Source organism: Adiantum capillus-veneris, chromosome 8 (genome assembly GCF_014529385.1).
Source record: "Adiantum capillus-veneris isolate H3 chromosome 8, ASM1452938v2, whole genome shotgun sequence".
Lineage (NCBI taxonomy): Eukaryota > Viridiplantae > Streptophyta > Polypodiopsida > Polypodiales > Pteridaceae > Adiantum > Adiantum capillus-veneris.
Genome location: NC_140938.1, coordinates 35,643,198 through 35,655,923, shown reverse-complemented (window position 1 = coordinate 35,655,923; position 12,726 = coordinate 35,643,198).

Sequence of the window (12,726 nt, the reverse complement as noted above, 5' to 3'; positions counted from 1 at the left end):
ATTAAAGTTGAAAAATCCAAAGATGATGAAGCCAACAGATCTACAAATGATGATTCAGGTTCTCTCTTTGTTGATTTAGGAGCCATAGGTTTAGTTCCAGATGACAAAACTTGTAGAGATATTTTTAAAGATGATCCATTAACATTTTGTATATTTTATTCTATGAGAAATTTTTTTTGTGTCTTCCCTTCCTCTCTCCCCCCCCCCCTCCTCTCTCTCTCTCTCTCTATGTTTAATTAAATATCTAAAATTGCTAATCAAATATCTAACATTTTTTTATTCAATTGTTTATCAAAAATATCAAATGCTTTAAAGTTTTATTGGTAAAATAGAAAGAAGTACTTGAATTTAAATATTTTTGCTCCAAAGTGCTGCATGATGATGCGACACATCCACCTTCACACATTTTCTTTTGTAGTTTCTTGAAGAGTTATGGTTGCAAGAGGAGTCATTGTTTTGTATTTTCCGCAGTGTGAAAGTGCTTGTGCTATTGTAGAGTGATTAAATTGAACAAGAGCTCCTTGATCAGGATCTTTTCACAACAAGAGAGTTCACCACCATCGCTATGTAGAGCCTTTCAAAATATGCAAGGAATGCAAGGATTTAGTTGCTCGGGTGGAATACATGCGATGTTCGGGAGACGAGTACAAATATCTTCTATTTCTTGCAGGGTTGCCCACATACGGCCACAATGGCTGTCATACTTGTGGGCCATCATTCATGACGTGGTGATTACATCCCTAACGCAAGCTAATCCATCCAAATATCAATTGTTTAATACCTCAATATCATTTTTTTGTCCATGTTATTTAATTTTTTTACATAAAATAGAAAATATCTAAATTTGAATATTTTAGCATCAAAGTGAGGGGCGACAATGTTTGCAATAATCATGTAGTAATTTATAATGTTTGCAGTAATTTATGTAGTAGTAACAATGGTAGAAATCATTAAAATACACACAAAAATCTTAAATTTATGAAGAAAAAACCTCCCCATCCCCCTCTCCCCTCCTTAGCAACCCCATTTTGGGATCCCATTCTACAAAATGTGGTAAATGGCCATGATAAACTTTTTGAGAGTTTTATAGTGGGATTTGATATGAGGGCTATTTTCGTAATGTGAGCTTGTGACTTGGAGGTAGTGTTGACAAAGTAGTGGATGTGCACTCAAATTCCTATTGCAAGGTGGTGGTCATGGCTGCCATGGTGGAACGGCATGGAAGTAGTGGGGGAGATGAGGGAATTGAGCATGATGAGCTCACAACAAGAGCATATGATGCAAATGCAGAAAGAAATAGCAACATGAACAAAGGTAAGTGTAGGGTAGGATGGGTGATGAGCTGAGAAGTTAGGGCTAGAGGTACTAGATACTATAGCAAGAGAATGGGTACAAGAAAAACTAGTGTGCTCCTAGCCTCTGATATGTCAACATTCATTCTTTATCTACAGGTTCATAGGTGGAAAATATGTCTCCTCTTTACGGTGATTGAGATCCTTTAATAACACGTGCAACACCTCTTCTCTTTCCATCTTTGAGAAACCCTAAACATCTCCCTAACACGCCCAGCTCTCTTTGTGTACGTGAGGGCCTGCACCATCTCCAAATGGATACACCACGATTCATGACATCCGTCCCGCTTGAGATCGACATCAATAGAGGAATCCTCCTACTCTTTGATGCCAACTCAAGGAGGTGATAACATTCACTTTTTCTCATATGGAACCCTTAACCCCAAAACATCTTTTCTTATTGATTTAAACCTTTCCAAACAAAGCCATCAGACTAAATTTGAACTCTACCTTCGAGGGTCAATTGGTGAGAGTTCTCTAATTCACCCTTGGTTCAAGGTCACTAACGCCTTTTCCCCGATTTTGACCAAGCATAGCCGTCAATGCATTCCCCTAAGATGAGTGTATTTATTAACTCCATGAATCGCTCCTTTCAAAGTTTGATCTCCACTCCATAGATTGAAATCCCTTTTCTAGTTCTTGACTTAATTTAATGGACAACATAAAATTGGGTCGGACATTCAAGCCAACAAATTAACCTTCCAGAATACACTCTCGCACTAGAGTTTTTGGTAAATGTGTCATCCAAAGGTAGTACTATGATACTAGAAAACAACATTGCAAACATGTCAAACCAAGAATACATTTGAAGCAGCTTGTAAATTGCTATATACGCTTGTAAGTGTGCATTTATCAGGTCGCTCTCACCTTTTTCATTTTAGAATGTTTTACTATATTTTTTCTTTAATAGTATTAAACTTATCTAGTTATCTCTCAAGAAATCACATATACTTCTTGAGGTATATCCCTATCCTCGTCCCAAGAATCACGGTAGAGGTGGTTCCTTTACACAACTTCTAATTCTTATTTTTCTTTATATTATTTGGGACATCCTTACAATTAATCTACCTTGAGTTCTTTTAAAATAAATATTCCACAAAGCAAAGCAAAGGTCCAGCTGATGAGGACAATTGTGGGATAGCACATTTAAATTCCAAGCCTTTTTAAGGTTCATTTTTACCAAAACATTTAGAAGATTTCCTTAATTAAATCACATCCTCTTTTATCGAATCTCTTCTTGAAATCCCTTTTTCCTTCCTCTTTCTCTCATTGGTATCAGGACTACTTAGAGTAGGCCGATTTCCAAATGCTTTTGTGGGTCTCACCACCCGCCGATCAAAACACAATCCCATCCAATCCCAATTCCAGGTCCTTGAATGAAGCTGAGGTCAATGGTTATCAATCCTAGATTAAAAGGATCATCTCTCATTACATCCATAGGTAAACACCTGCGGCGGCCTTTTCCAAACATGTAAAACAAGTTTCACATTTAAAACTTTTATGTTATGCTATGGCTATCCACTTCAAATATTCTCAATAAAGATTGAAATTTAGAGTGAGTTTCTTGAGTTATAATCCCTTATTTCCTATTTCCTTTTAATGTCTACCCAAACAAGACCTTAAGAGATACAACAAGTCTCTTTGGAGTTTAACGTTTTTTCTCAACGTAAGTTTCAAGTTAATACCATCTTTGGCAAATCCCATTTGTTTAATTTCTTACATTAGTTTCCATCCATGGGGCAACTCCATGGAAGAAATGGGAGTTTTATGTTCAAGCAACACGTTCATCACTTCCGTGAATCTATCCCCTTACTCCCCCACTTATTCGTAATTGAAAAAAAAAAGTACACAAACTTGAAATGAACAATGAATAAACTCTCTACAACGATCTTCTCTTTAGTGTGAACCATGAGTTGTAAACATACAACTTTAAAATGCATCAACTTGTAAAGTAATGGTAAATATCCTCAAAACTTCCTCTTGTTTAACTGATTATGCAAGAGTTAAATGACTGATTATGCAAGAATAGAACCCTTCAATGAATGATAGTTCAAGAGTAAAAAAGTGACATTCCTATGAGTGGACATGCCATTGTAGTGAGAAATGCACATGCAATGAAATATGAATACTTGAAAAGTTATTCTTTGAGATGGGATTTAGTCAAACCTCTCTACCATTGAGAGGAATATTTTTGTTATCTAGGAGTGATTTAAGGATTTGGGATTTTCCAATTGACAAGAGGGGAGGAAGGATAACCCTACTTGGAAGGGAACTCCTCTTTCAAATAGAACTCCTTTGGTTATGATAAAATAACCCTTCATGTGTGTATGGTAGGGTCTTCTCTTCACTTTGGGCATTATTGAAGAATCTTGGTGGTGTAGTTGTCTCTCTCTCTCTCTCTCTCTCTCTCTCTCTCTCTCTCTCTCTCTCTCTCTCCACCTTCACTTGACCAATTGTTGTACTTGGAATGAGAAAAAAGGAAGGAGGTAAGGGATTTTGAATCTATGGAAATCTTGAGGGTTAAGAGAGAGGATAAGAAGAGTGTAATGGAAAGCTTGATTATGATTTTGGCCATGGCTTCTCTTGGAGCGAGGTATGTGTGGAGGAGGTGTGTGTAAAAGGTGTGTTTGAAAGAGCTTTAGCTATGGATTTCCCAAGCAACAATTGAGTGTGTTATCTTCCCTTACTTGTTAGAACATCAGTAGCACAAACCAAATTGTGGGCAAACTCGTCCTATAGATGAAAGGCCTACTATGCGCCCTGCTTGTGATAGTTTCTTTCGTGATCATGTGATGGATGGGCTAATTGAATTGTAGGAAAAAAAAGTCTTCGTTGTATCTCTTAACAAGTTCATCATATATTAATATCTTGGTTCTTGTCTTGGGTCCTTCTTTCTCTACTTTTTCTTGACAAACATAGATAAATTCGTTCCTGGCTTCCTATGTGTGCTATTTTGTAGAAGTCCCTAAGAGAATTTCAAACGTAACTTAATTTATTTATATGTTTATTTTTCAATTCCATACAGAAAACCAAGTTACAAGAGTTAAAGGATAACACTAGTCTTGCTATTACTTACCAAAAATAGTCATATTACAAAAGGTGGCATTACTTAAGTAACACAAAAGGTAACAAGATGGAGTTCGTATTCATTAATTTCATCGGCTAGGAAAGATTTAACAGGATTACAAAAAGGATAAAGTACATTACAAAACGTGAGAAAATTATGAATTTGGACATTCCTAGTCCTCCTAGGAAGCATCTTTTGTGGGATGACCCTTACCATGGACCAAGACATCTTGAACCATTTTGTGTAGTAGCTTCAGCTCCTTCAAGTCTAGAATTTTCTCTCACTCCATCCTCGTACTCTACCTTAGTCTTGAGAATGGGGAATTGTTTATCCCAATTACTAGCATCTAAGGATACTTATACATTGGCTTCTTCATCTCTCTCATCCTATACTGAAACGAAGTTCACTCTTGATGACCTAAGTGGTTTGAGAGTTGGTCCTTGAGCATGAAAATGAGTTGTAGGGGGAGTTCTTTCTTGGGTTGGGTTTCTTCCTCTAGCTCTAATGTTATTGAGTTATTCCCCTTGAGGGGATGATTGTAAAAGTCAACATGGGGGGCCAAATTACCGGGCTCATTTCCTTGGGGACATTTGGCCTTCTTATGACCAAATTACATGCACTTTCAACACTGAATTTTCCTTCAACTTTGAATGATTGAAAGAGAATTCACATGAACAAAATGTGATGGCGGTTGGGTTTGTGCTATTGGCTTCAGCATAAATGGCACTTTGGTGCTCTAGAGGGATGATTGGGGTAAGAAGAGAGATCATGCTTCCTATCTATTGTTGTACCTCCCTTGAAGATAGTCTTATGCTTTGACTTGGACCAAATTAGAGCGTCCGTCAGTGAGGCACGTCGAAGGGACTCTACTTTGGGAGCCATATCTTCTCCTATCCCAAGGATGAAACGGCCTAACTTTTGTTCCTCTTTCATGAGAGGAGCATACCTTGAAAGTCTGACAAACTCTTCATAGTAGCTTCAATAGACCTCTTCCCTAGCTTGCAAGAAATACACTCATTTATCTTAGTTGTAGAGTAGTCTAGAGGGAAAATATCTCTCCTTTAGATGATGCTTTAATGCATCCCATCTTTGGGTCATCTCTGCTACTTGCCAGATTGGCAGATGAGCTTTCACCACGTTTTTGTTGGTCCCACTATCTTAGATCCCCCATTATCCCCTAAGAAACTGTATTGTAGCTAGCAAGAGAAAAATAGTCATCCATTTGAATTATCCATTCTTCTAGCTAGTCGTGTAGTCACATCATCGCTCGTGCCTAAAAATGAACGTGATTGCACACATTTGAGAAAGGCCTTCAAATCCTTTTCATGTGAAAAATCCTCTACAACTATTGTAGCAAGCAGAATTTGATTTGATACAACGACAAGTTGAGGTGTTGGTGGTGCTCATGTATTAGGAAGCACCAAATCTGAAGTGTTAGCTACGGGCAAGTCCCAAGCATCTCTATTTCTAGGGAGTTTACATGGCATATATTTATGGTTGTGGAAAAAGAAAAAAACTTCCTCTCAGTGATAGGCTCATAAATCTCACAAATATGCAAGGGTAGATTTAAGCCTCTTAAAAAGTCACACATTTCAAACAATGGATTCTCTTTATCACATCCAAAACTATATTTGGGGGGATAATTAACGATCAATAAAAACACTTCTTTAACATTTTGTAGATGGTAAAGTCTTAAATTTCATGCTTTTGAGAGGACTTCCCTTAAAACATCAGAGCTAACAATGATGAAAAATACGATATTATAGAATTGAATAAAATTTACCAAGAGTTTTTTTTTATTTCTCTTTTGGAAATATATCTTGACATATTGTTTGGATTCTAAGCTTGGTGATTCCCTCTTGGGTTTATTTAAGTTGATGAATTACTTGGATAGACCTTTCTTAAGTATTTTGGCCGATTGATTAACCTTAACTACTCTTAGAGGCGCTTTGTTCATTTTGACTTGTACTTGTATCTTGTTCCCTTTAATTGTATGAAAATTTTACATTCCCTTGATTGCAATAACTTGCTTTTCTCTCAACCACTCCATCCCTAGAATTCCTCACATATCTTTTTTCATCTTGTGTGCACAAAATTGAATGAGAACTAGAATAACCTTTTAAGCTAAAAGGAACATCTAGGCCCTCCTTGTCTATGAAAATCATGGACCTACTAGCCTAATGATGCTCTCAACTCCTTAGCCATGGGCCGAGCCTCAAATTAGAGGCTCTTAATGAGGAAATTAGACTTGAGCTTATCTTGAACAATCTTCTTTTCTTTTTGTGTTTCTTTGTTCCTTAAAAATCAAAATTTCCAAAATGGTCTTATTAACTTTAATTTTTGTAACAAAAATTTATTATCAAATATCACTGGTTTAATTACTTTCAAGGAAGCTTCTCTTACTCTACCTTGCACTAAAACTTGTTCCACTGTTTGTTCTTTTGAAAAGAAATAGTATCTTTTATAAGAAATATGAGGTGGACAAAATGTTCTAGCATGGTCTAATTTTCTCTTGTAAAGTTTCTAGTTTAATTTCATATTGCACAATTTTGAGAACTCCTTCTTCTTGAGAGTTCTTGGCCATTATTATTCTTTGTTTACTCTTACACAATGTTTTTGAGAACTTCTCATTCTTGAGAGTTCCATGCCATATTCTGTATGTACCTCAATCTCCTACTACAAAAGATTTACTAAAATCTTTATCTGGCCTGTTGAAGATGATGAAACAGGAAACAAAAGGAAGACAGCAACTCAGAGTAGGAAGAAGATGGAGAAGGAGAAGACACAGAGCTTGTGTACGAGATCTCTGTAGTCTCTCTCTCTGTATTGGAATAATAATTGTGTGTACAAACTCAGAGCTACAAAGCTTATATGAAACCCTAAGAGATAAGGTGTCCTTTCACACCAGATGTCCAGGGGGAAAAACCCAGTGGGAGAAAAGTGCCCCTGGTGAAGCGCGTATACACACTAACACTACTACATGTCTACAAATCCCCCCTGTAGTGATAGTGTGAATCCGTACAAGGTAGCAGATCATCATGTGTATGAGAGTAAGCCCAAAGCTTTTCGGAAAGCTTCAAACTTTTCTCGTGATAACGCCTTCGTAAATAGATCTGCAATGTTATCCTGTGTAGGACAGTAAGTTAGTGTGATCTCCCCTGCATGTAGCCTTTCCCTGACATAGTGGTAGTGAACCTCTATGTGCTTTGTTCTTGCATGAAATACTGGATTCCTTGCAACTGCCATAGCACTCTGACTGTCAGTGAAAATGGTAGTGGGTGCCTGTTGACACTCACAAAGATCTGCCAATAACCTGTGTATCCATACACAATCAACTGTTGCCGTGAAAGCTGCCCTGTACTCAGCTTCACAAGTTGATGTAGCCACTGTGGGTTGCTTCTTGCTTAGCCAAGATATACATGCATTTCCCAAGAAAAAACAATTGCCACTTGTGGAATGTCGTGTGTCAAAATCACCAGCCCAATCTGAATCGCTGTAACCAAGAAGCTGCATAGAACTGTGCTTTCCATACATATCCCCCCTTGGAAAGAACATGGCAAGATTAGGGGTACCTGAAAGGTAACGAAGTATGCGCTTCACAGCCTGCCAATGATGCATACCTGGGCTGTGCATAAATCTGCTTGCTTGTGAAACCCCAAATTGAATGTCTGGACGAGTGTTGCCTGCCAAATATATCAAGCAACCAACCACTGCTGCATAAGTATGTACATCAAAAGGTTCTCCAGCATCGTGCATGCTCAACTTTGATCCAGTTTCTACGGGTGTAGAGATTGGCTTACAATTTTGCATACCAAACTTGTCCAAAATTTTATGCAAATATTTTGCCTGCAACATGTATATGCCATCTTCTGATTGCACAAACTGAATACCCAAGTAATAATGTAGCAAACCAAGATCAGACATCTCAAAGGTTTTTCTCAAAGCATCTTTAAACGCTTCAATTTCATCTGCACTATTGCCTGTAAGAAGCATATCATCCACATAAAGTGTTAGCATAATGAGAACTCCATCTCTCTTTTTGACATACAAAGTACTTTCTGTTGGACTATTCTGAAATCCCTGGCCAATCAAATAAGTATGTATCTTCTCATACCATGCTCTTGGAGCCTGTTTGAGACCATACAAAGCTTTACGCAATCTACATACCTTTTGCTCTTGACCTTTTACAACAAAACCACTTGGTTGACTTACATAAACTTCTTCCTGCAAATCACCATTCAAAAAAGCAGTTTTGATATCCAACTGATGCACTTTCCAACCATGATGAGCAGCAATTGCAACTAGTGATCTAACTGTGGACGCACGAGAAGTAGGAGCAAAGGTTTCATCATAATCTATGCCTTTCTGTTGCGCATAGCCTTTTGACACAAGCCTTGCTTTGTACCTGTCAACAGTACCATCTTGTTTCCTTTTTACCTTAAAAACCCACTTTGTACCAATAGGCTTTTTACCTGTAGGCAAGTCCACTAGATCCCATGTATGATTCTTATGAATAGAATCAATTTCTTGCTGCATAGCATCTTTCCACTGAACACACTCTAAAGCTTGTTCAAATGAATCAGGCTCATCTGCATCACAAAGAGTGCTAAAGCAAGCCAAATCTACTTGCTCTCTGCCAAAAGTAGTACCAGCACGTGTTTTCCGTGGCAACGGGGCATCCAACTTGCTATCCTGCAAAGTTTTCTGAACCCATTTAGGCAAGGTTCTTTCTTCCCTGAGAACTTCTTGCTCTTCACGCACAATTTCCTCTACATCATGAGGTGTCACATGCTGATCAAAAGATTGATCAAGATTATCAACCTGTTGTGATTCTTGATTCTCCACAAAAGAAGGAAGCAAACCTTCAAATACATCATGTGTCTGCATATGAGGTACATCAAAAGCAACCATAGGTTGAGCAGTAGTTTCTGCAAAAATTACATCACGACTTTCAAAAATCTTGTTTGTAGCAGGATTGTAAAGTCTATAACCTTTACTTCCACTACTGTACCCCACAAATATACATTTGATTGCCTTATCATCAAGCTTCCCACATAACTGCTGAGGGATGTGAGCATAAGCAAGACAACCAAAAACACGAAGATAACTGACTGAAGGTTTTTTGTCATACCAAGCTTCATATGCAGTAATGGTCTTCAAGGCACGAGTAGGACACCTGTTCAAAACATGTGCTGCACAAGCAACTGCCTCCATCCATAGCTTATGAGGCAAACTCTTAGCCTTGAGCATACATCTAGCTGTCTCCATTAAAGACCTGTTCTTCCTTTCTGCAACACCATTCTGTTGTGGTGTGTATGGCATAGTGCATTGGTGTTTAATGCCTTTCTTTCCCAAAAAATCCTTAAATGCACCTGACATGTATTCACCTCCTCGATCGGTACGAAGAGTCTGTACTTTGCAACCTGTTTCATTTTCAACCATGGCGACATAATGTTGAAAAACTGCAAACACATCTGACTTTGCTTTGAGTGGATACACCCAACAAAACCTGGAAAAGTCATCAATGAAGGTCACAAAATAAAGGCTGTTTCCCAAAGATGGCGTCCTCATAGGACCACATACATCACTGTGTACAAGTTGCAACTTTCGTGTCGCTCTAACTGAACCATCCTGCGAAAATGCAAATCTGTGCATCTTTCCAAGAACGCAACCTTCACATACATGTCTTGGTGGCATCTCCAATAAAGACAAATCATGCACCATATTATGACGTTGTAAAGTCATCAAACTGCCATAACTAACATGCCCAAATCTAGCATGCCACAACTCAGCATCCTGCATGGCCTGAGTCTTTGTTTCTGCAATACATACCTGAATCTGCTTTTCATAACGATCTAACACAAATAGTCCATTTTCCAGCTACAACACATTTGTCATCCTCAAAAATGACCCGAAGACCATTTTTTGCAAGAGAGGATACAGACAACAAATTCTTCTTGATCCCTGGAACATATAAGACATCTGGCAAGCATAAATCTGAACCATCTGAAATGGTAATCAAAATCTTACCAACGCCTTTGATTGGATAAGAAGCATTATTTGCACATGTCACCTTCTTTCCTGCTGGAGCTGCATCCAATGAACAAAACAAATCCTTCCTTGAAGTAATATGCCTGGATGCACCACTATCAAAGTACCAAATCATTTGTGTCTTGTCAACACTGTAAGCAGAAAAATTTGAACATACTACAAAAGCATAAGAATCCTGCACAAAGTTTGCAGACTCTTCTTTAGCTGTAGAAGAATCACCAGAAGCTGAAACAACCAAACTTGACTCTTTCTTCTTTTCTTTAGCAATTCGCTTTTTACACTCACTAATGTAGTGACCAGGTTTCTTGCAGTAGTGACATTTACCTTTCTTCTTGGACTTGTCGGAATCACCTTTAGACTTCTCTGAAGATTGTCCTGCACTAGACTTGGAGTAATGAGCACTCTCTTTACCCCTGTTTTTGTTTTGTACAACAAGAGCATGATCCATACCATCCACCTGTAAAGACTTGTTCTTACGTGATTGATCCTCCTGCAATAGCAAAGCCACTAACTCTTCAAAATGAAGAGGGTCAGGATTAGCTCGCAAAGACAGAGTCAAAGAAGTCTGAAAAGTCAAATAAGATGGTGGTAGTGAATTGAGTGTTTTGGAAACCAAGTCCTTCTCTGGAATCACTTCATCAATGCTAAGCAATTGCTCTTTAAGATCCCTGATTTTTGTAAGATGCTCGACAATATCGTCACCTTCGTCCATCTGTATTTTGTCAAGTTGTTTCTTCAAAAACTCTATTCTGGCAGCGTTTCTTCCTCCAAACATAGCTTGCAGAGTGTTCCAAGCATTCTCAGAAGTTCTGCAAGATCTGATATGTGGTGTGATTGTCCTCTTTATGGTTAAGGCAATCACAGCCATAGCCTGTGCATCTTTAGTATCCCATCTCTTTTGCTCTGGAGTGACTTGTGAGGGTCCTGCACCAACAGCTGCACCACGACCAGGCGTGACAGGTGCAATGCTAACTGGACGAACTTCATCTCCAGATACATAATCCCACAATCCTTTACCAACCAAAACATTTTTGGCCATAAAAGACCAAAGAGAATAGTTGGTACCATCCAATTTGTCTTCGGATGTAAACGCACCAAAAATCTCTTTCTCCGTAGATTGAGCCATACTGTAGATGCACACAAGAGAGCAAAAGAACCTCCAAGAGATTCACAAATCTCCTCTCCAATCCAAGCAAAACTCTACACAAAATCTCAGCACAAAGCTAAGACAAGCCGCTTCCCAAAAGAACTGTTTACCTGAAGAAAATCTGTCAAAAAGCACACCCTCTTGATCTAAACGCCTCGGAAAAGTAACTTCTGCTACGCTGCTCAGAACGAAATTCTGAGGGCTCGAACGGCTTCGAAAGGGGGGTAAAACCCCAGGTCGCCTGTTCAGAATACTCCCGGAACGTCGAGGATGCTCCCACGAACAAATTTTCCGAAAACTGCCTGAAAACTGCGATTGCGCGCGCGGACGCGAAAACGCAAGTAGAGGCTCTGGAAATCACCTTGCTCTGATACCAATTGTTGAAGATGATGAAACAGGAAACAGAAGGAAGACAGCAACTCAGAGTAGGAAGAAGATGGAGAAGGAGAAGACACAGAGCTTGTGTACGAGATCTCTGTAGTCTCTCTCTCTGTATTGGAATAATAATTGTGTGTACAAACTCAGAGCTACAAAGCTTATATGAAACCCTAAGAGATAAGGTGTCCTTTCACACCAGATGTCCAGGGGGAAAAACCCAGTGGGAGAAAAGTGCCCCTGGTGAAGCGCGTATACACACTAACACTACTACATGTCTACATGGCCAACGATAGAAACTATGCTCTAATACCACTTGTGAGGGCCATGCCAAGGACCACCGGCTGCACCATATCCAAATGGATGCACCACCATTCATGACTTCCCTCTTGCTTGAGACCGGCACCAAGACAAGACTCCTCGTGCTCTTTGATGCCAACTCAATGGGGTTGATAACAATCATTTTTTCTCATATGGAACCTTTAACCCCAAAATACCTTTCCTTATCGATTGAAAACTCTACCTTCCCGGGTCAACTAGTGAGAGTTCTCTAATTCACCCTTGGTTCAAGGTCACTTACACTTTTTCCCCGGTTATAATTAGGAACAATCGTGAGTACCTCGTTTTTAAGTTTGGTCCCCAGTGCATAGATCGGGATCACTTTTCCCGTTCTTGACTTAATTTAATGGACAACATAAAATTGGGTTCAACTTTTTGGCCAACAAATTAACCTT